This window comes from Bufo gargarizans, chromosome 8 (assembly GCF_014858855.1).
Source record: "Bufo gargarizans isolate SCDJY-AF-19 chromosome 8, ASM1485885v1, whole genome shotgun sequence".
Taxonomy (NCBI): Eukaryota; Metazoa; Chordata; class Amphibia; order Anura; family Bufonidae; genus Bufo; species Bufo gargarizans.
Window position 1 is genome coordinate 160892956 of NC_058087.1, and position 22803 is coordinate 160915758.

Sequence of the window (22803 nt, forward strand, 5' to 3'; positions counted from 1 at the left end):
AGGAGTCACGGCCATAAACATGGTCGTGACATCATGTCATAGCAGAGAATCATGCTTCACGTCACCCAACACTGGAACAGTCCATTGTCAGATATTTAGGCCCAGGCATCAAGGCAGAGGAGAGAGGTCCCGTAACAGAGAATCTGGCTTCATGTCAGCAGAGAATCAGTCTTCATGTCATAGCAGAGAATCATGCTTCACGTCACCCAACACTGGAACAGTCCATTGTCAGATATTTAGCCCCAGGCATCCAGGCAGAGGAGAGAGGTCCCGTAACAGAGAATCTGGCTTCATGTCAGCAGAGAATCAGTCTTCATGTCATAGCAGAGAATCATGCTTCACGTCACCCAACACTGGAACAGTCCATTGTCAGATATTTAGGCCCAGGCACCCAGGCAGAGGAGAGAGGTCCCGTAACAGAGAATCTGGCTTCATTTCAGCAGAGAATCAGTCTTCATGTCATAGCAGAGAATCATGCTTCACGTCACCCAACACTGGAACAGTCCATTGTCAGATATTTAGGCCCAGGCACCCAGGCAGAGGAGCGAGGTCCCGTAACAGAGAATCTGGCTTCATGTCAGCAGAGAATCAGTCTTCATGTCATAGCAGAGAATCATGCTTCACGTCACCCAACACTGGAACAGTCCATTGTCAGATATTTAGGCCCAGGCACCCAGGCAGAAGAGAGAGGTCCCGTGACAGAGAATTTGGCTTCATGTCAGCAGAGAATCAGTCTTCATGTCATAGCAGAGAATCATGCTTCACGTCACCCAACACTGGAACAGTCCATTGTCAGATATTTAGGCCCAGGCACCCAGACAGAGGAGAGGTTCATTCAACTTTGGGTTGCCCCGCAATATAATGGTAAAATAAAAATAAAAATAGGATTGAATGAGGAAGTGCCCTGGAGTACAATAATATATGGTTAAAGGGAGGTAGTTAATGTCTAATCTGCACAAGGGATGGACAGGTTCTGTGGGATCCATGCCTGGTTCATTTTTATGAACGTCAGCTTGTCCACATTGGCTGTAGACAGGCGGCTGCGTTTGTCTGTAATGACGCCCCCTGCCGAGCTGAATACACGTTCAGACAAAACACTGGCCGCCGGGCAGGCCAGCACCTCCAAGGCATAAAAGGCTAGCTCTGGCCACGTGGACAATTTAGAGACCCAGAAGTTGAATGGGGCCGAACCATCAGTCAGTACGTAGAGGGGTGTGCACACGTACTGTTCCACCATGTTAGTGAAATGTTGCCTCCTGCTAACACGTTGCTTATCAGGTGGTGGTGCAGTTAGCTGTGGCGTGTTGACAAAACTTTTCCACATCTCTGCCATGCTAACCCTGCCCTCAGAGGAGCTGGCCGTGACACAGCTGCCTTGGCGACCTCTTGCTCCTCCTCTGCCTTGGCCTTGGGCTTCCACTTGTTCCCCTGTGACATTTGGGAATGCTCTCAGTAGCGCGTCTACCAACGTGCGCTTGTACTCGCGCATCTTCCTATCACGCTCCAGTGCAGGAAGTAAGGTGGGCACATTGTCTTTGTACCGTGGATCCAGCAGGGTGGCAACCCAGTAGTCCACACACGTTAAAATGTGGGCAACTCTGCTGTCATTGCGCAGGCACTACAGCATGTATCCCTCATGTGTGCCAGGCTGCCCAGAGGTAAGGACAAGCTGTCCTCTGTGGGAGGCGTATCGTCATCGTCCTGCATTTCCCCCCAGCCACGCACCAGTGATGGGCCCGAGCTGCTTTGGGTGCCACCCCGCTGTGACCATGCTTCATCCTCATCCTCCTCCACCTCCTCCTCATCCTCCTCGTCCTCCAGTAGTGGGCCCTGGCTGGCCACATTTATTCCTGGCCTCTGCTGTTGCAAAAAAAACTCCCTCTGAGTCACTTCTAAGAGACTGGCCTGAAAGTGCTAAAAATGACCCCTCTTCCTCCTCCTCCTCCTCCTGGGCCACCTCCTATTCCATCATCGCCCTAAGTGTTTTCTCAAGGAGACATAGAAGTGGTATTGTAACGCTGATAACGGTGTCATCGCCACTGGCCATGTTGGTGGAGTACTCGAAACAGCGCAACAGCACACACAGGTCTCGCATGGAGGCCCAGTCATTGGTGGTGAAGTGGTGCCGTTCCGCAGTGCGACTGACCCGTGCATGCTGCAGCTGAAACTCCACTATGGCCTGCTGCTGCTCGCACAGTCTGTCCAGCATGTGCAAGGTGGAGTTCCACCTGGTGGGCACGTCGCATATGAGGCGGTGAGCAGGAAGGCCGAAGTCACGCTGTAGCGCAGACAGGCGAGCATGGGCAGGATGTGAATGCCGGAATTCAGCACATGCGCCAGGCAAGGGATGTGCGTCAAACCGGCTATTCCCAGAGCTGCAACGAGATTTCGCCCATTATCGCACACCACCAGGCCGGGCTTGAGGCTCACCGGCAGCAACCACTCGTCGGTCTGTTGTTCTATACCCCGCCACAACTCTTGTGCGGTGTGGGGCCTGTCCCCCAAACATATGAGTTTCAGAATGGCCTGCTGACGTTTACCCAGGGCTGTGCTGAAGTTGGTGGTGAAGGTGTGTGGCTGACTGGATGAGCAGGTGGAAGAAGAGGAGGAGGAAGCTGAGTAGGAGGAGGCAAAGAATGTTGCCCTGCGATTCCAAACAGCTCTCCGCCTGGGGCCCAGCCGCCACTACATTTACCCAGTGTGCAGTTAGGGAGATATAGCGTCCCTGGCCGTGCTTACTGGTCCACGTATCTGTGGTTAGGTCGACCTTGCCACAGATGGCGTTGCGCAGTGCACACTTGATTTTATCGGATACTTGGTTGTGCAGGGAAGGCACGGCTCTCTTGGAGAAGTAGTGCCGGCTGGGAACAACATACTGTGGGACAGCAAGCGACATGAGCTGTTTGAAGCTGTCTGTGTCCACCAGCCTAAATGACAGCATTTCATAGGCCAGTAGTTTAGAAATGCTGGCATTCAGGGCCAGGGATCGAGGGTGGCTAGGTGGGAATTTATGCTTTCTCTTAAATGTTTGTGAGATGGAGAGCTGAACGCTGGCGTGTGACATGGTTGAGATGCTTGGTGACGCAGGTGTTGGTGTTGGTGGTACATCCCATGTTTGCTGGGCGGCAGGTGCCAACGTTCCTCCAGAGGCAGAGGAAGAGGCCGAGGCAGCGGCATCAGTAGAAGAGGCAGAGGCGGCAGCAGCAGAAGAGGTAGCAGGGGGAGCCTGAGTGACTTCCTTGTTTTTAAGGTGTTTACTCCACTGCAGTTCATGCTTTGCATGCAGGTGCCTGGTCATGCAGGTTGTGCTAAGGTTCAGAACGTTAATGCCTCGCTTCAGGCTCTGATGGCACAGCGTGCAAACCACTTAGGTCTTGTCGTCAGCACATTGTTTGAAGAAGTGCCATGCCAGGGAACTCCTTGAAGCTGCCTTTGGGGTGCTCAAACCCAGATGGCGGCGGTCAGTAGCAGGCGGAGTCTCTTGGCGGCGGGTGTTCTGCTTTTGCCCACTGCTCCCTCTTTTGCTACGCTGTTGGCTCGGTCTCACCACTGCCTCTTCCTCCGAACTCTGAAAGTCAGTGGCACGACCTTCATTCCATGTGGGGTCTAGGACCTCATCGTCCCCTGCATCGTCTTCCACCCAGTCTTGATCCCTAGCCTCCTGTTCAGTCTGCACACTGCAGAAAGACGCAGCAGTTGGCACCTGTGTTTCGTCATCATCAGAGACGTGCTGAGGTGGTATTCCCTTGTCCTCATCATCAGGAAACATAAGTGGTTGTGCGTCAGTGCATTCTATGTCTTCCACCACTGGGGAAGGGCTAGGTGGATGCCCTTGGGAAACCCTGCCAGCGGAGTCTTCAAACAGCATAAGAGACTGCTGCAGTACTTGAGGATCAGACAGTTTCCCTGGTATGCATGGGGGTGATGTGACAGACTGATGGGCTTAGTTTTCAGGCGCCATCTGTGCGCTTTCTGCAGAAGACTGGGTGGGAGATAATGTGAACGTGCTGGATCCACTGTCGGCCACCCAATTGACTAATGCCTGTACCTGCTCAGGCCTTACCATCCTTAGAACGGCATTGGGTCCCCACCAAATATCGCTGTAAATTATGGCGGCTACTGGGACCTGAGGTTGTTGGTACACTAGGACGTGTGGCTGTGGCAGAACGGCCACGTCCTCTCCCAGCACCAGAGGGTCCACTAACACCACCACGACCATGTCCGCATCCGCGTCCCTTACTAGATGTTCTCCTCATTGTTACCGTTCACCACAATAACAAAAATATTATTTGGCCCAATGTATTGAATTCAAATTCAGGCCTTTTTTTACAGACACCTAACACTATCTGGCTATCTATTTAGGTACCGTATTACACTAATAAAGGCACAGCAGTAATGACAGATTTAGCTGAATATAAATTTGAGGCGTAGTATTTAGGCGCTGGATGACAGGTATACGTTTACGGACAGAATTAGACTTGGAATTGCACAGTAGCGTGTGTGTGAAGTTATTGAGAATGACCCTATCTGCACCTTGAATCTAATATAACCTTTTAGGGATAGATTTAAAGTAGGCCTGATATAGCAGAAACCACAAATTTAGAGAATTTCTAAATTGGGAATTGTATTTCAACCCAGAACAAAAACTGTGCTTTGACGGACACTAAATAAATTGACCAGCCACAGCAATAATGACAGATTTAGATGAATATAAATTTGAGGCCTATTATTTAGGCGCTGGGTGACAGGTATACGTTTACACACAGAATTAGACTTAGAATTGCACAGTAGCGTGTGTGTGAAGTTGTTGAGAATGACCCTACCTTAAAACTAATATACCCTTTTATTCTGACCACAGATTTTTTTATTGGATTGAGATCTGGGCTTTGACTAGGCCATTCCAACACATTTAAATGTTTCCCCTTAAACCACTTAAAGGGAACCTATCACCTGGATTTGATGTATAGAGCTGAGGACATGGGCTGCTAGATGGCTGCTAGCACATCCGCAATACCCAGTCCCCATAGCTCTGTGTGCTTTTATTGTGTAAAAAAACTGATTTGATACATATGCAAATTAACCTGAGATGAGTCCTGTCCCTGACTCATCTCACGTACAGGACTAATCTCAGGTTAATTTGCATATGTATCAAATCTGTTGTTTTACACAATAAAAGCACACAGAGCTATGGGGACTGGGTATTGCGGATGTCCTAGTGGCCATCTAACAACCCATGTCCTCAGCTCTATACATCAAATCCCGGTGACAGGTTCCCTTTAAGTGTTGCTTTAGCAGTGTGTTTGGGGTCATTGTCCTGCTGGAAGGTGAACCTCCATCCTAGCCTCATATCACGCACAGAGTGGTACAGATTTTGCTCAAGAATATCCCTGTCCATCTTTCCCTCAACTCTGACCAGTTTCCCAGTCCCAGCTGCTGTAAAAAAAAAAATCCCCACAGCATGATGCTGCCACCACCATGTTTTATTGTGGGGATGGTGTTCCTTGGGTGAGGTTATGTGTTGGCTTTGTGCCAGTCAAGTGACGGACTGAACCTTCACTGGGTCTGCAGTAGAAGCCTGAGGGCTAGCTTCCTTCCTATGGGCTATGGACCCAGGACTATGGAGACCCCCACTCTGACCTATTTGGGTTAGAGTGAACTATAAACCAAGATTTATTGGTTGAGTTTATAGGCCACATCTTTCCTATTCCCCATTAAAGTTGCATGGTGTGAATCCATAAACACAATAAGGGTTGACTCTGCTCTGAGACTCCCAATGAATGTGTTAGTTTATTTGTTCTATTTTGTTAGTGATGGGATTAAGAAGTAGTCGAACTCTGGTGTAGAGAAGTAGATCATCCTATAATACAATAAGGATATAATCCCATCCCATGGGTCTCCTCTCTCCCTATTGTTTCATCAAGACAGTGTGGAGGGGATGTCTGTTTGCATGCTGTTCATTTTTTATTGAGTTATGTGGCATAAAGCTGGGAGCCACTGCAATTATATATATATGTATCCCTCCATATTGGAATTTATTTATATCTAATGTTGTTAAGATTTCTGAGTTGTTTCTCTAAAATCTGAACATTCTGTGATTACAGAAATTCCTATTCCCTCCATTTGGAGAAGGCGATCGGCGGAGGCCGTGGAGGTTGACGAGAAAGAGGAGGAGGAGGCCGGACCCTCCCAGCCTATTGAGCCACCCCCACCAGATGTGGGAGAAGTGAAATAGGTGGAGGTGTAAAGTGCTGAACCCTCAAGCACCGCCCCATCTGAGATCTCAGGGGAAGAGGAGGCGATCACCAGTCCCCGCCAGGAAGGTAAATATGTGCTCATAGCAATATGATTATGTATCCATAGCATGTACATAAACATTAAAAGGGCCAACAATGAGGGGACAACATATACTATAGTAATACAAAAAAGAACACTGGAAAATAACTCTTTAATCTACATTAAAACCATTAGCTTAACAAATAAATTATATTAAACTATATTGAACTATTACTAACAAACAAAATAAAATTATACTGTACTGAAATATCACAAACTAACTAACTAACGTATTGAGAATTAAATTGTCTATGTGTATAAAGATTTTGAATAAAAATAAATTAAAAAAGGTAAAAAATAGACAAACAGACATATTTTGTACCGCCATGCACATATCGACTGTCTCTATAAAAATATCCTATGACCTAACCCCTCAGGTGAACACTGTAAAATAAAAATAATATGGAAACAATTACAAAAAAACTATAATTTTGTCACCTAACATAACTAAAAGTGCAACACCAAACTATCAAAGGCATATGCCCCCCAAAATAGTACTAATCTGTCATTTCATTTGGCCAAAAATTAGACCCTACCATTAGACAATCGCGAAATATAAATAATAATATGGCTCTCAAACTATGGAGACATTAAAATATGAATTGTTTTTGGTTCAACAATGCTTTTATTGTGTAAAACAGAAATAACAAAAAAATAAGGAAACATATTAGGTCTTGCTGCATCTATAACAACTAGCTGTATAAAAATATCATACCAAGTAACCCCCTCAGGTGGAAACCTTTCAAAACAAAAAATAAAAACTCCCTAAAAAGGCATTTTTTGGACAACTTTTATCGTAATAGCGAGCGATGAAAAAGTCATATGCACCACAAAATAAAGGTTTAAAGGTTTAATAAGAATTGTAAATAATGTTTATATATATCTGTAAAGAATAATTCAAGGCAACTGGACGTACTATAGATTTCTTGAAAACGTTTCACTCGTTCTTCCAACGAGCTTTTGGAAGAAAGCTCGTTGGAAGAACGAGTGAAACGTTTTCAAGAAATCTACAGTACGTCCAGTTGCCTTGAATTATTCTTTACAGATATATACCATGACCTGGATAAATGAGAACCTTTACAGACAATGTTTATATATATTTTTTTTTTCCAACAGTACTGAAGACATTGAAGGCCAAAGTAGTAAAAATGCAGAAGGAGCACCACCAAGATATGCGGGCCATTCAGGAACGGATGAAGGCCATGGAGGAGAGGCACCGCCACGGCCATGAAGTGGGTGCAGGAGATGCTCCTGCTATTGGAAAAGTTGCCTTAAAATTTTTATATATTTTTTCTAATAAATTATATAAATTGTTTATACAGCTATAATGTGTATTTTGGTTTTTGTAATATTGCCCTGTTTTAGTGTAATAGCTCAGGCCTAAATCAGCCAGAACTGACAGCAGCTGGTAAATACATGTCAAATACATATAGGGTCCATTCACACGTCTGTAAAATAGGTTAGCATCCGTTCCGCAATTTAGTGTAACGGTTACCGACCCATTGATTTTAAATTCCAGTCAGCAAAATTAGGCATTCACAGGATAAATAAGTAAGCGTCGGCCAGTACAGGCCCCAAAAATTAACCAACAGGCATTTACCTGACAGCAAAGAACTTTGTATTCTGTGGCTGGAGGTACATTAGCCATTCACAGGATAAATAAGTAAGTGTCAGCCAGTACAGACCCAAAAAATTAGCCAACAGACGTTCACCTGACAGCAAAGAGCATTGTATTCTGTGGCTGGAGGTACAGCAGGCATTCACAGTATAAATAAGTGTCGGGAAGTACAGGCCCCAATAATTTGCCAACAAGTGTTTACCAGACAGCAAAGATCATTGTATTCTGTGGTTGAAGGTACATTAGTCGTTCACAGGATAAATAAGCAAGTGTCGGCCACTAGTACAGGTCCCAAAAATTAGGCATTCAACGGACATAAAAGGCCTTCTATGCCGCTGTATTTACCTAAGACAGTGACCATGAATTGTTATGGGTGGTGGCAGATATTTGTGGGCTGTCATGAGGAATTTGAATCAAACATGGTCTACTGGTCACAAGTGTTGAATTCCACCGAGATCCAAGCCTCATTCATTTTTGGAAATGTGAGGTAGTCCACACTGTCGTGAGCTAGGTGAGTGTGCTTATCGGTCACGATCCCCCCTGCTGCACTGAACGTCCTTTTTAACAGGATACTGGACGAGGGGCAAGCCAACAGTTCCATGGCAAATTGTGCCAGCTCTGGCCACAGGTCAAACCTGCCCACTTAGTAGTCCAGGGTTTCATCGCTTCTCAGAGCATCCACATCGGCCGTTAACTCTATGTAGTTGGACACCTGTCGGTCTAGGGGTTACCTGAGTATGGATCCAGAGGACAGCTGTCGATGGGTCATCTGAAAGAATGATCTCATATCAGAAGTGACCAACACATCTTCAAACCGCCCTCTTCTTGCAGGCGCAACTGTTTCTCTGTGAGTGGAAATTCCTCTGCCAGCACCTGCAAAAACAGAATGCAGCATTTCTCGAAGAAAGGCCTGGAAGTGCTGCATTCTAACAGCCCTCTGTGATGGTGGTAACATTTCTGCCATTTTTTTGTTTGTACCGGGGGTCTAAGTACGTTGCCACCCAGTACTGGTCCTTGCCCTTTATGCTTTTTATACGGGGGTCCCCCTTAAAACACTGGAGCATGAAGGCCCCCATTTGCACTAAACTGGAAGCAGTGTAGTGGCCTGGCTCCTGCTCATCATCCAGGATAATGTTATCCTCATTCTCCTCCCCCCATCCACGGACAACACCAGGGATCCTAGAAAGGTTTAAAGCATGCTCTTCTTGCTCTTCCTCATCTGCCCCGACACCATCCTCACCTGACTCCTCTTCAGACTCCTGTTGTTGACTTGTCTCAGATGGAGTAGCCCCCCCTGGGAATTCATCCAGCATTGCAACTTCTTCATCTTCCTGCTCCTGCTCCTCGACGGCTTGATCAATGACACAATGTAATGCATGCTCCAGAAAGAAGGCGTAAGGTACAATGTCACTGATGGCGCCCTGGCTGCCACTGACCAGTTTGGTGATCTCATCAAATGGCCGCAGAAGTCTGCATGTGTCGCGCATGAGCAGCCACTGTTGCGGTGAAAAAAAAAAAAAAAGCTCCCCAAGCTCCCCAGAACCTGTCCTGCAGAGTTCATACAGGTAGTCATTAACTGCGCGTTTCTACTAATACATTAGCAGTCTGCTTTTTGCCTCCTGTGCAATGTAAGTTCTGCCTGCTTCTCCTCCCTATCTGCTGGTTCATCTCTCCTTCTGACTGCTGAGTGTTGGCAGTTGTTAATTCTGATTCCTGATCCGATGCCAAGAATGGCTGTAATGTCTTGTAATGGATTGGAAAATTATTCACGTGACTCAGGCGAAGGGTATATGGTGGTGGTGGTGTCTTTGGATGTCTTTGGGGATGCACATAGCAGAGAGTGAAGAGGGTGCAGATAGAGAGGATGAGGAGGGTGCAGAAGCTGAAGGCTGAAGTGAGTGAGCCACTCAACCAAGTCTGGTGCGTCCTTTGACGTAATTGCACTCTCCTTCTTCAACTTCCCACTTAGGCTCCATCCCGGTGCTCCTGCCCGACCCCTACCACCACTGCGTAAGGGCCTGCCTCTTCCTCTGCCTGTTTTTTTTTTTTTAAATGACCCTGTGATAAATGTCTCTAGAGATGCGCAGTGTTTGTGGAAGAAGGTATATAAAACCCCGCTTCAATCAGTCGTTTTGGGGGGCAACTATTATAATACACCAGTTATAATAATTGTTTTCCAGTACCGTTTGTCACTATGTGTAGCAGAGGGAATGCAGCAAAACAGCAAACAAATGATGCAGTACCCAAAAAACACTATTATGAAAGTATATTGGTATATAACACCTCGCTTCAATCTGTCATTTTGGGGGGCGACTGGTATATTACACCAGTTATAATAATTTTTTCCAGTACCGTTTGTCACTATGTGTAATAGAGGGAATGCAGCAAAACAGCAAACAAATGCTGCAGTACCCAAATACACTATTATGAAAGTATATTGGTATCTAATACCCCGCTTCAATCTGTCGTTTTGGGGGGCGACTGGTATATCACACCAGTTCTAATAATTTTTTCCAGTACCGTTTGTCACTATGTGTAGCAGAGGGAACGCAGCAAAACAGCAAACAAATTCTGCAGTACCCAAATACACTATTATGGTTGTATATGTATATACAACACCCCACTTCAATCTGTCGTTTTGGGGGGCGACTGCCATATCACACCAGTTCTAATAATTTTTTTCCAGTACCGTTTGTCACTGTGTGTAACAGAGGAAACGCAGCAAAACAGCAAACAAATGCTGCAATACCCAAATACACTATTATGAAAGTATATTGGTATATAATACCCCGCTTGAATCTGTCGTTTTGAGGGGGCGACTGGTATATCACACCAGTTATAATTTTTTTTTCCAGTGCCGTTTGTCACTATGTGTAGCAGAGGGAACGCCGCAAAACAGCAAACAAATTCTGCAGTACCCAAATACACTATTATGAAAGTATATTTATATATAACACCCCGCTTCAATCTGTCGTTTTGGGGGGCGACTGGTATATCACACCAGTTATAATAATTTTTTTCCAGTACCATTTGTCACTGTGTGTAGCAGAGGGAACACAGCAAAACAGCAAACAAATGCTGCAGTACCCAAATACACTATTATGAATGTATATTGGTATTTAATACCCCGCTTCAATCTGTCGTTTTGGGGGACGACTGGTATATCACACCAGTTATAATATTTTTTTCCAGTACCGTTTGTCCCTGTGTATAGCAGAGGGAACTCAGCAAAACAGCAAACAAATGCTGCAGTACCAAAATTCACTATTATGAAAGTATATTGGTATATAACACCATGCTTCAATCTATCGTTTTGGGAGGCGACTGGTATATCACACCAGTTATAATAATTTTTTCCAGTACCATTTGTCACTGTGTGTAGCAGAGGGAACGCAGCAAAACAGCAAACAAATGCTGCAGAACCCAAATACACTATTATGAAAGTATATGTATATATAACACCCCGCTTCAATCTGTCGTTTTGGGGGAAAACTGGTATATCACACCAGTTATAATATTTATTTTCCAGTACCGTTTGTCACTGTGTGTAGCAGAGGAAACGCAGCAAAACAGCAAACAAATGCTGCAGTACCCAAATACACTATTATGAAAGTATATTTATATATAACACCCTGCTTCAATCTGTCGTTTTGGGGGGCGACTGGTATATCACACCAGTCATAATAATTTTTTCCAGTACCGTTTGTCCCTGTGTGTAGCAGAGGGAACGCAGCAAAACAGCAAACTAATGCTGCAGCACCAAAATACATTATTATGAAAGTATATTGGTATATAACACCCCGCTTCAATCTGTTGTTTTGGGGGGCGACTGATCTAACACACCAGTTATAATTATTTTTTCTAATTGCGTTTGTCACTCTTTGTAGTTGTAGTATCGCTGCAGTACCGATCACCAGTCACAATGCTGCACAATACAAATCCACTATAATATGCTTTCTATGTTAGACATACTGCACACCAATCAATAGCACACCTATACCAGTCCTTAAAAGGACTTTTGTGGCCCAATTAGCTATCGATTTGTGTCCCTAACAGTCTGTCCCTGCTCCACACAGCAACTTCTCCCTACACTGACAAAAGACAGAATCTAAAATGGCAGCCAGATCAGGTCTATTTATAAGTTAGGGGGTATGTCCATGTGCTGAAACTTTTCAATTGGCTGTCCTGTACCACCTGATGGATGTGTCATGGGTTAAAGTTCTTCACAATGTAAAAGAATATGGCGGGCGCAAATATTGCCATATGTTCGCATGTTCGGCGAATCGCGAATGAGCAAAGTTCGCTGTGCTCAGACCTCTGGGTGAACCGCAAGGCCATCACTATTGCTTATCTATTAACAAGGTAAAAACACCAATAACAGTAGTATTAGACAGCATATTTGCTCCAATTTGAGAATCAAGACATAATAGAATTGCTTATCTATTAAACAAGATGGGCATCCCAATAACAGTAAAATTAGACAACTTATTCACCCCAATCGAGAATCAAAGTCTAATCGAATTGCTTTTCTATTACACAATGTGGACACCCCAATAACAGTAGAAATAGACAGCTTATTCACCACATTTTGAGAATCATGGTATAATAGAATTGCTCATCTATTAAACAAGTAGGACATTGTTTAATTAGATAGCTCTGTGCCCTACACAGGGATTGCCCTGTCTCCTATGGATCCCTTAAGCATCAGATTACAGTTACTGCACTGCCCCTGCAGTCTCCCTATGTTCTCCCTACAGTGTGTACAAACTCTTAATACATTCTACCTACCCTGTCCCTGCACTCTTTTCATCCAATATTACACAATTAAAAGATTTTACCGTAGCAACACTTTCCCTAGCGTTAGTTGCATCTCTCACTATGCTCAGCTCACAGTGAAAAGGCAGAGACCGTGGAAGATGAGGCTGTGAAGCGCTGTGACATCACAGGGGCTGGCTAGCTGCTGATTGGCTGTCTGCATGGCATTATGGGTGTTCTCGCGTTCCCGGGCTTTTTACTTTCACTTTGTAACACATGTAGCCGTCATTTATAAAATGTATTAGTTACCACAAAGCACTAGGAAATTTGGATTCATTGTGAATCAAATTTTTTCTAAAATTGGCTGCTTCGATTCACTCAACACTATTAATTTCCAAAATCAAAGTAATTCATTTTAGTGTCTTGCAGCAGTTTTGTATTTTCCTGTAACTATGACTACTTTCACACCTGCGTTTAGGTGCGGATCCGTCTGGTATCTGCACAGACGGATCCACACCTATAATGCAAACGCTGGTATCCGTTTAGAACGGATCCGTCTGCATTACTCTGTAAAAAAAAAGTCTAAGTCTAAGTGTAAGTCAAACGGATCCATCCTGACTTACATTAAAAAGTCAATGGGGGACGGATCCGTTTACAATTGCACCATATTGTGTCAATGTATTCGGATCCGTCCCCATTGACTTACATTGCAAGTCAGTACAGATCCATTTGGCTCCACATCGCCAGGCGGACACCAAAATGCTGCAAGCAGCGTTTTGGTGTCCGCCTCCAGAGCGAAATGGAGGCGGAACGGAGCCAAACTGAAGCATTCTGAACGGATCCTTATCCATTCAGAATGCATTGGAGCTAAAATGATCCGTTTTGGGCCGCTTGTGAGAGCCTTGAAACGGATCTCACAGGCGGACCCAGAAACAGCAGTGTGAAAGTAGCCTATCTTGTAAGGCTAAGTTCACCCTTGAATTTTCAGTTTTTTTTTTTTCTTTTACGTCTGTATCCAGATACAAATATATCACACTGAGCCGACACAATATGATGAAAAAACTACTTTTCATTAGACACAATAGATAATGAAGAAAACTGAATTAAAAGACAGCAAATTGCAAACACACTAAAGATGAGGGCCAACAGTATATAACTGTCATATGTAAATACTGAACATATGGACCAGGTATATAGTTACAACATCATATGTTATAGGAAGCAGGCATACCTATCAAATATTAAATGCCATCTACACATAACAGTAACAGTGACTGTCTATAAAGGGCACAAACATAAATTCAAATACATAAGAGCCATTGTCATAAAAATATAGCCCTCATACAGACCATAGAGATTCTCACAGACCAAAACATGTTTTGATGTGGCTTTTTCCTTGGGTTAAAACTGGTTCTCATTTTTTAGTGTGCAGGATTTGCAGCCTTTAACCACTTCAGCCCCGCTAGGTGAAACCCCTTCATGACCAGAGCACTTTTTACACTTCGGCACTACACTCCTTTCACCGTTTATCGCTCTGTCATGCAACTTACCACCCAAATGAATTTTACCTCCTTTTCTTCTCACTAATGGAGATTTCATTTGGTGGTATTTTATTGCTGCTGACATTTTTACTTTTTTTGTTATTAATCAAAATGTAACGATTTTTTTGCAAAAAAATGACATTTTTCACTTTCAGCTGTAAAATTTTGCAAAAAAAACGACATCCATATATAAATTTTTCGCCAAATTTATTGTTCTACATGTCTTTGATAAAAAAAAAATGTTTGGGTAAAAGTTATAGCATTTACAAACTATGGTACAAAAATGTGAATTTCTGCTTTTTGAAACAGCTCTGACTTTCTGAGCACCTGTGATGATTCCTAAAGTTCTACAATGCCCAAACAGTAGAAAACCCCCACAAATGACCCCATTTCGGAAAGTAGACACCCTAAGGTATTCACTGATGGGCAGAGTGAGTTCATAGAACTTTTTATTTTTTGTCACAAGTTAGCGGAAAATGATGATGATTTTTATTTTTTATTTTTTTCTTACAAAGTCTCATATTCCACTAACTTGCGACAAAAAATAAAAAATTCTAGGAACTCACCATGCCCCTCACAGAATACCTTGGGGTGTCTTCTTTCCAAAATGGGGTCACTTGTGGGGTAGTTATACTGCCCTGGCAATTTAGGGGCCCAAATGTGTGAGAAGAACTTTGCAATCAAAATGTGTAAAAAATGACCGGTGAAATCCAAAAGGTGCACTTTGGAATATGTGCCCCTTTGCCCACCTTGGCAGCAAAAAAGTGTGACACATCTGGTATCGCCGTACTCAGGAGAAGTTGGGGAATGTGTTTTTGGGTGTCATTTTACATATACCCATGCTGGGTGAGAAAAATATCTTGGTCAAATGCCAACTTTGTATAAAAAAATGGAAAAAGTTGTCTTTTGCCAAGATATTTCTCTCATCCAGCATGGGTATATGTAAAATGACACCCCAAAACACATTCCCCAACTTCTCCTGAGTACGGCGATACCAGATGTGTCACACTTTTTTGCTGCCAAGGTGGGCTAAGGGGCACATATTCCAAAGTGCACCTTTCAGATTTTGCAGGCCATTTTTTACACATTTTGATTGCAAGGTACTTCTCACACATTTGGGCCCCTAAATTAACAGGGCAGTATAACTACGCCACAAGTGACCCCATTTTGGAAAGAAGACACCCCAAGGTATTCCGTGAGGGGCATGGCGAGTTCCTAGAATTTTTTATTTTTTGTCACAAGTTAGCGGAAAATGATGATTTTTTTTTCTTCTCTTTTTTCCTTACAAAGTCTCATATTCCACTAACTTGCGACAAAAAATAAAAAATTCTAGGAACTCGCCATGCCCCTCACGGAATACCTTGGGGTGTCTTCTTTCCAAAATGGGGTCACTTGTGGCGTAGTTATACTGCCCTGGCAATTTAGGGGCCCAAATGTGTGAGAAGTACTTTGCAATCAAAATCTGTAAAAAATGACCGGTGAAATCCGAAAGGTGCACTTTGGAATATGTGCCCCTTTGCCCACCTTGGCATCAAAAAAGTGTCACACCTCTGGTATCGCCGTACTCAGGAGAAGTTGGGGAATGTGTTTTGGGGTGTCATTTTACATATACCCATGCTGGGTGAGAGAAATATCTTGGCAAAAGACAACTTTTCCCATTTTTTTTATACAAAGTTGGCATTTGACCAAGATATTTTTCTCACCCAGCATGGGTATATGTAAAATGACACCCTAAAACACATTGCCCAACTTCTCCTGAGTACGGCGATACCAGATGTGTCACACTTTTTTGCTGCCAAGGTGGGCAAAGGGGCACATATTCCAAAGTGCACCTTTCGGATTTTGCAGGCCATTTTTTACACATTTTGATTGCAAAGTTCTTCTCACACATTTGGGCCCCTAAATTGCCAGGGCAGTATAACTACCCCACAAGTGACCCCATTTTGGAAAGAAGACACCCCAAGGTATTCCGTGAGGGGCATGGCGAGTTCCTAGAATTTTTTATTTTTTGTCGCAAGTTAGTGGAATATGAGACTTTGTAAGGAAAAAAGAAAAAAAAAGAAAAATCATCATTTTCCGCTAACTTGTGACAAAAAATAAAAAATTCTAGGAACTCGCCGTGCCCCTCACGGAATACCTTGGGGTGTCTTCTTTCCAAAATGGGGTCACTTGTGGCGTAGTTATACTGCCCTGGCAATTTAGGGGCCCAAATGTGTAAGAAGTACCTTGCAATCAAAATGTGTAAAAAATGGCCTGCGAAATCCGAAAGGTGCCCCTTTGCCCACCTTGGCTGCAAAAAAGTGTCACACATCTGGTATCGCCGTACTCAGGAGAAGTTGGGCAATGTGTTTTGGGGGGTCATTTTACATATACCCATGCTGGGTGAGAGAAATATCTTGGCAAAAGACAACTTTTCCCATTTTTTTATACAAAGTTGGCATTTGACCAAGATATCTTTCTCACCCAGCATGGGTATATGTAAAATGACACCCCAAAACACATTCCCCAACTTCTCCTGAGTACGGCGATACCACATGTGTGACACTTTTTTGCAGCCTAGATGCGCAAAGGGGCCCAAATTCCTTTTAGGAGGGCATTTTTAGACATTTGGATCCCAGACTTCTTCTCACACTTTCGGGCCCCTAAAAAGCCAGGGCAGTATAAATACCCCACATGTGACCCCACTTTGGAAAGAAGACACCCCAAGGTATTCAATGAGGGGCATGGCGAGTTCCTAGAATTTTTTTTTTTTTGCATAAGTTAGCGGATATTGATTTTTTTTTTGTTTTTTTCTCACAAAGTCTCACTTTCCGCTAACTTAGGACAAAAATGTCAATCTTTCATGGACTCAATATGCCCCTCACGGAATACCTTGGGGTGTCTTCTTTCCGAAATGGGGTCACATGTGGGGTATTTATACTGCCCTGGCTTTTTAGGGGCCCTAAAGCGTGAGAAGAAGTCTGGAATATAAATGTCTAAAAATGTTTACGCATTTGGATTCCGTGAGGGGTATGGTGCGTCCATGTGAGATTTTATTTTTTGACACAAGTTAGTAGAATATGAGACTTTGTAAGAAAAAACAAAAACAAAAACAAACAAAAAATTTCCGCTAACTTGTGCCAAAAAAAATGTCTGAATGGAGCCTTACCAGGGGGGGGTGATCAATGACAGGGGGGTGATCAATGACAGGGGGGTGATCACCCATATAGACTCCCTGATCACCCCCCTGTCACTGATCACCCCCCCTGTAAGGCTCCATTCAGACATCCGCATGATTTTTACGGATCCATGGATCGGATCCACAAAACACATGCAGACGTCTGAATGGAGCCTTACAGGGGGGTTATCAATGACAGGGGGTGATCAGGGTAATCAGGGTGATCACCCCCCTGTCACTGATCACCCCCCCTGTAAGGCTCCATTCAGACATCCGCATGATTTTTTACGGATTCATGGATACATGGATCGGATCCACAAAACACATGCGGACGTCTGAATGGAGCCTTACAGGGGGGTTATCAATGACAGGGGGTGATCAGGGTAATCAGGGTGATCACCCCCTTGTCACTGATCACCCCCCCTGTAAGGCTCCATTCAGACATCCGCATGATTTTTTACGGATCCATGGATACATGGATCGGATCCACAAAACACATGCGGACGTCTGAATGGAGCCTTACAGGGGGGTTATCAATGACAGGGGGTGATCAGGGTGATCACCCCCCTGTCAATGATCACCCCCCATGTAAGGCTCCATTCAGACATCCGCATGTGTTTTGCGGATCCGATCCATGTATCCATGGATCCGTAAAAATCATGCGGACGTCTGAATGGAGCCTTACAGGGGGGTGATCAATGACAGGGGGGTGATCAATGACAGGGGGTGATCAGGGAGTGTATATGGGTGATCACCCGCCTGTCATTGATCACCCCCTGTAAGGCTCCATTCAGACGTCCGCATGATTTTTACGGATCCATGGATACATAGATCGGATCCACAAAACACATGCGGACGTCTGAATGGAGCCTTACAGGGGGGTTATCAATGACAGGGGGGTGATCACCCGCCTGTCATTGATCACCCCCCTGTAAGGCTCCATTCAGACGTCCGTATGCTTTTTGCGGATCCGATCCATGTATCCGTGGATCCGTAAAAATCATACGGACGTCTGAACGGAGCCTGACAGGGGGGTGATCAATGACAGGGCGGTGATCAATGACAGGGGGGTGATCAAGGAGTGTATATGGGTGATCACCCGCCTGTCATTGATCACCCCCCTGTAAGGCTCCATTCAGACGTCCGTATGCTTTTTGCGGATCCGATCCATGTATCCGTGGATCCGTAAAAATCATACGGATGTCTGAACGGAGCCTGACAGGGGGGTGATCAATGACAGGGCGGTGATCAATGACAGGGGGGTGATCAGGGAGTTTATATGGGGTGATCATGGGTGATCAGGGGTTTATAAGGGGTTAATAAGTGACGGGGGGGGGTGTAGTGTAGTGTAGTGTAGTGTGGTGTTTGTTGCTACTGTACTGACCTACCTGAGTCCTCTGGTGGTCGATCCTAACAAAAGGGACCACCAGAGGACCAGGTAGTAGGTATATTAGACGCTGTTATGAAAACAGCGTCTAATATACCTGTTAGGGGTTAAAAAATTCGGATCTCCAGCCTGCCAGCGAGCGATCGCCGCTGGCAGGCTGGAGATCCACTCGCTTACCTTCCGTTCCTGTGAGCGCGCGCGCGCCTGTGCGCGCGTGTTCACAGGAAATCTCGGCTCTCGCGGCAGGACGCGTATATGCGTCCACTCAGAAGAGCAGGGCCGCTGGCAGGACGCAATCCTGCGTACGGCGGTCCTGAGGTAGTTAATATCTGTTATACCAGGGGCGGACTGACCATTCGAGCACTCGGGAATGGACCAAGGGCCCGCGGCCACTAAGGGGCCCCTGAAGTACAGTGACCATGCCGGGCCCCGTCAGAGCGCTCCTCAAACATGTATAATATGAGGCAAGGAAGGGGGGGTGTTTGCGCAGAGGCAAGATGGGGGGAAGCGCATTGCGCACTCACTCACCCGGCAGTTCTTGTTTCCATAGCGAAGCAGGGAGCGCTCTCCGTTCCCTGCTTCACTGTTCTTCTGAGTGCTCCCCCTGCTGGCCACACATCTTGCTGCTGGCTGTGGGAGGAGTGCTGAAGGCCCGGGAATCAGCCTCCAGCAGAGCCAGCAGTGAGATGTGAGTGTGGGAGCACGTCATCAGGAAAAAAGGTAATTATGTATTTAGTTTTTTTATTTTATAAAGCTGCAGACTGTGGGCAACAACTACTGTCAGGGGGCTTTGGGCATAACCAATTTGAGGGGGGACATATCTGGCATAACTACTATGAGGGGACACATATCTGGCATAACTACTGTGAGGGGGCACATATCTGGCCATAAATACTGTGAGGGGGCACATAATCTGGCATATCCACTGTGAGGGAGCACATATCTGGGCATATCTACTGCGAGAGGCAAATAATCTAGCATGACTACTGTGAAAAGGCACATCATTTGGCAGATCTACTGTTAGTGGGCACATAATCTGGCATAACTACTGTGAGGAGGCACATAATCTGGCATAACCACTGTAAGGGGGCACATAATCTGACATATCTACTGTGAGGGGCACATATCTGGGCATATCTACTGTAAGGGGCACATATCTTTGCATAACTACTGTAAGGGGCACATAATCTGACATAACTATTGTGAAGGCGCACACATCTTGGCATATCTACTGTGAGAGGCACATAATCTAGCATAACTACTGTGCAGAGGCACATCATTTGGCAGAACTACTGTGGGTGGGCACATAATCTGGCATAACTACTGTGAGGAGGCACATAATCTGGCATAACTACTGCAAGGGGGCACATATCTTGGCATATCTACTGTGAGAGGCACATAATCTAGCATAACTACTGTGAAGAGACACATCATTTGGCAAAACTACTGTGAGTGGGCACATCATCTGGAATAACTACTGTGAGGAGGCACATAATTTGGCAGAACTACTGTGAGTGGGCACATAATCTGGCAGAACTACTGTGAGGAGGCACATAATTTGACAGAACTACTGTGAGGGGGCACATAATCTGACATAACTACTGTGAAGAGGCACATAATCTGGCATAACTACTGTGGGGGGGCACATAATCTGACATAACTCCTTTGAGGAGGCACATAATCTGGCATAACTACCGTTAGGGGGCACATATCTGGGCATATCTACTGTGAGGGGTACTGTGGGGATGTGCTCGTGGTAGGCTACGGTAGCGGCGGCAGTATTGAGGCAATCATAGACAGTCTTTGTGATACACCGTGACTTTATTCACACCAAAGGCATAACAGGCAATGTGCAGACCACACAGGGGCATATTCACATAGTGCATAAAACAAAAGTCCTTCCATAGAAAATAAACAGCGGGTTTGAGTCACCTTGTTTTGGACAGACCACAGCAGTTCTGCAGGCTTGTAAGCTACCTGCCTTTGTCTCCCTCAGGCCAGAGCCCCTTCGGCTCGTAGCACCACAGGTCCCAGGCTATCCTTCAATGTGTGCTGCGCCCAGACTCTCCTTCACCAGCACTGACTCTGTCTGTGGAAATCTCCAGCACAGCAAGACACACCCCACCCCCATCATCAGCAGGCTGGGTTCTTTAAAGGCCCAGCTCCACCAAAAACCTGGGCTGGCCGTAGGGAACAGGCACCCCCCCACTCTTTACCTGTTCCCAGTAAGAACCGGCCCGGACACGCTGCGCCAGCAGCATTCGTTGCTGTAACCGCAATGATCCGGTTCTTACTCCACCGAGGCCAGGACCTCTGGTGGCACGTATCGTCCGTCCATTATTATTCCGGGGACTCTCCTACATATCCCCCCCTTTGTTCACCCCTGAGGGCTTGAACATACTGTTCAAGCCAGAGGGGGTGAACACATGCACAGCAGTGTACCCGGGACAGGGCATCTGCGTTCCCCTGTAAGCGGCCGGCCCTGTGCTCAACAGTGAACTTAAAGTTCTGGAGGTACAAGAACCACCTGGTAACCCGAGCGCTCCCCTCCTTAGCCCGACTCATCCACTGGAGAGGGGAGTGGTCGGTCACCAGACGGAACCTTCTCCCCAGAAGGTAATATCTGAGAGACTCGAGTGCCCACTTGATGGCGAGGCACTCTCTCTCCACAATGCTATACCGGGTTTCTGCTGTGGTAAGCTTGCGGCTTAGAAAAACCACGGGGTGCTCTTCCCCGTTGAGCTCTTGGGAAAGCACAGCCCCTAGACCTACTCCCGAGGCATCTGTTTGAACTACAAACTCCTGCTTGAAGTCGGGCGTCACCAGAACTGGGGACTCACATAGGGCCGACTTCAAACGGGAGAATGCCTCCTCCTCCTTCTCCCCCCAGCGAACCATCACCGACTTTCTACCCTTCAAGAGGCCGGTTAACGGGGCTGCCAAGGTGGCAAAATGGGGAATGAACCTCATGTAGTATCCAATCAGGCCCAAAAATGACCGTACTTGCTTGGACGTACGAGGCCTGGGCCAATTCCGGATTGCTTCAACTTTATTCACTTGGGGCCTAATGACTCCGCGTCCAATCACATACCCCAAATAGCGAGCTTCCTCTAGTCCCACCGAGCATTTTTTGGGGTTGGCAGTTAACCCCGCCTTTCTTAGAGAATCTATCACTGCCTGAAGTTTTGACAAATGACCCTCCCAGTCTGGGCTAAACACGACTATATCATCCAGATACGCGGAGGTATACTGGTGATGGGGCTTGAGGACGACATCCATCAGACGCTGGAACATAGCCGGAGCGCCATGCAACCCAAAAGGCAACACCCTATACTGAAAAAGCCCCTCCGGGGTGACAAAGGCCGTCTTCTCCTTTGCCGCCTCCGTCAGAGGTACCTGCCAGTAGCCCTTCGTGAGATCTAGGATCGAAAAATACCGGGCTTTTCCCAGCCGCTCTATCAACTCGTCTACCCGAGGCATGGGATAGGCGTCAAATTTTGATACCTCATTCAATTTCCTAAAATCATTACAGAACCGTAATGAACCATCCGGTTTGGGAATAAGGACAATCGGGCTAACCCACTCGCTCTTTGACTCTTCTATGACCACTAGACGTAGCATCGATCTTACCTCCTGCGAAATGGCCTGTCGCCGAGCCTCCGGTACTCGGTATGGTCTTAGGCGGACTTTCACCCGGGGCTCGGTGACAATGTCATGCTCGATCAAGGTGGTACGTCCAGGAAGGTCAGAGAATACGTCCCTATTCCGACTAACAAATTCTTTCACCTCTTGTGCTTGTTTGGTCGACAGTCCGTCCCCTATCGTCACCCCAGCGGCGTTCTCCGGAACACCTGGTGACCCCGGGTCACTCCCTGAATTCCCGACAGAGGGCGGGCTGTCTGCAAACAAATTCTCTCTGTCTCTCCAAGGTTTTAGTAGATTCACATGATATACCTGTTCGGGCTTCCGCCTCCCTGGCTGGTATATCCTGTAATCAACTGGGCCCACCTTC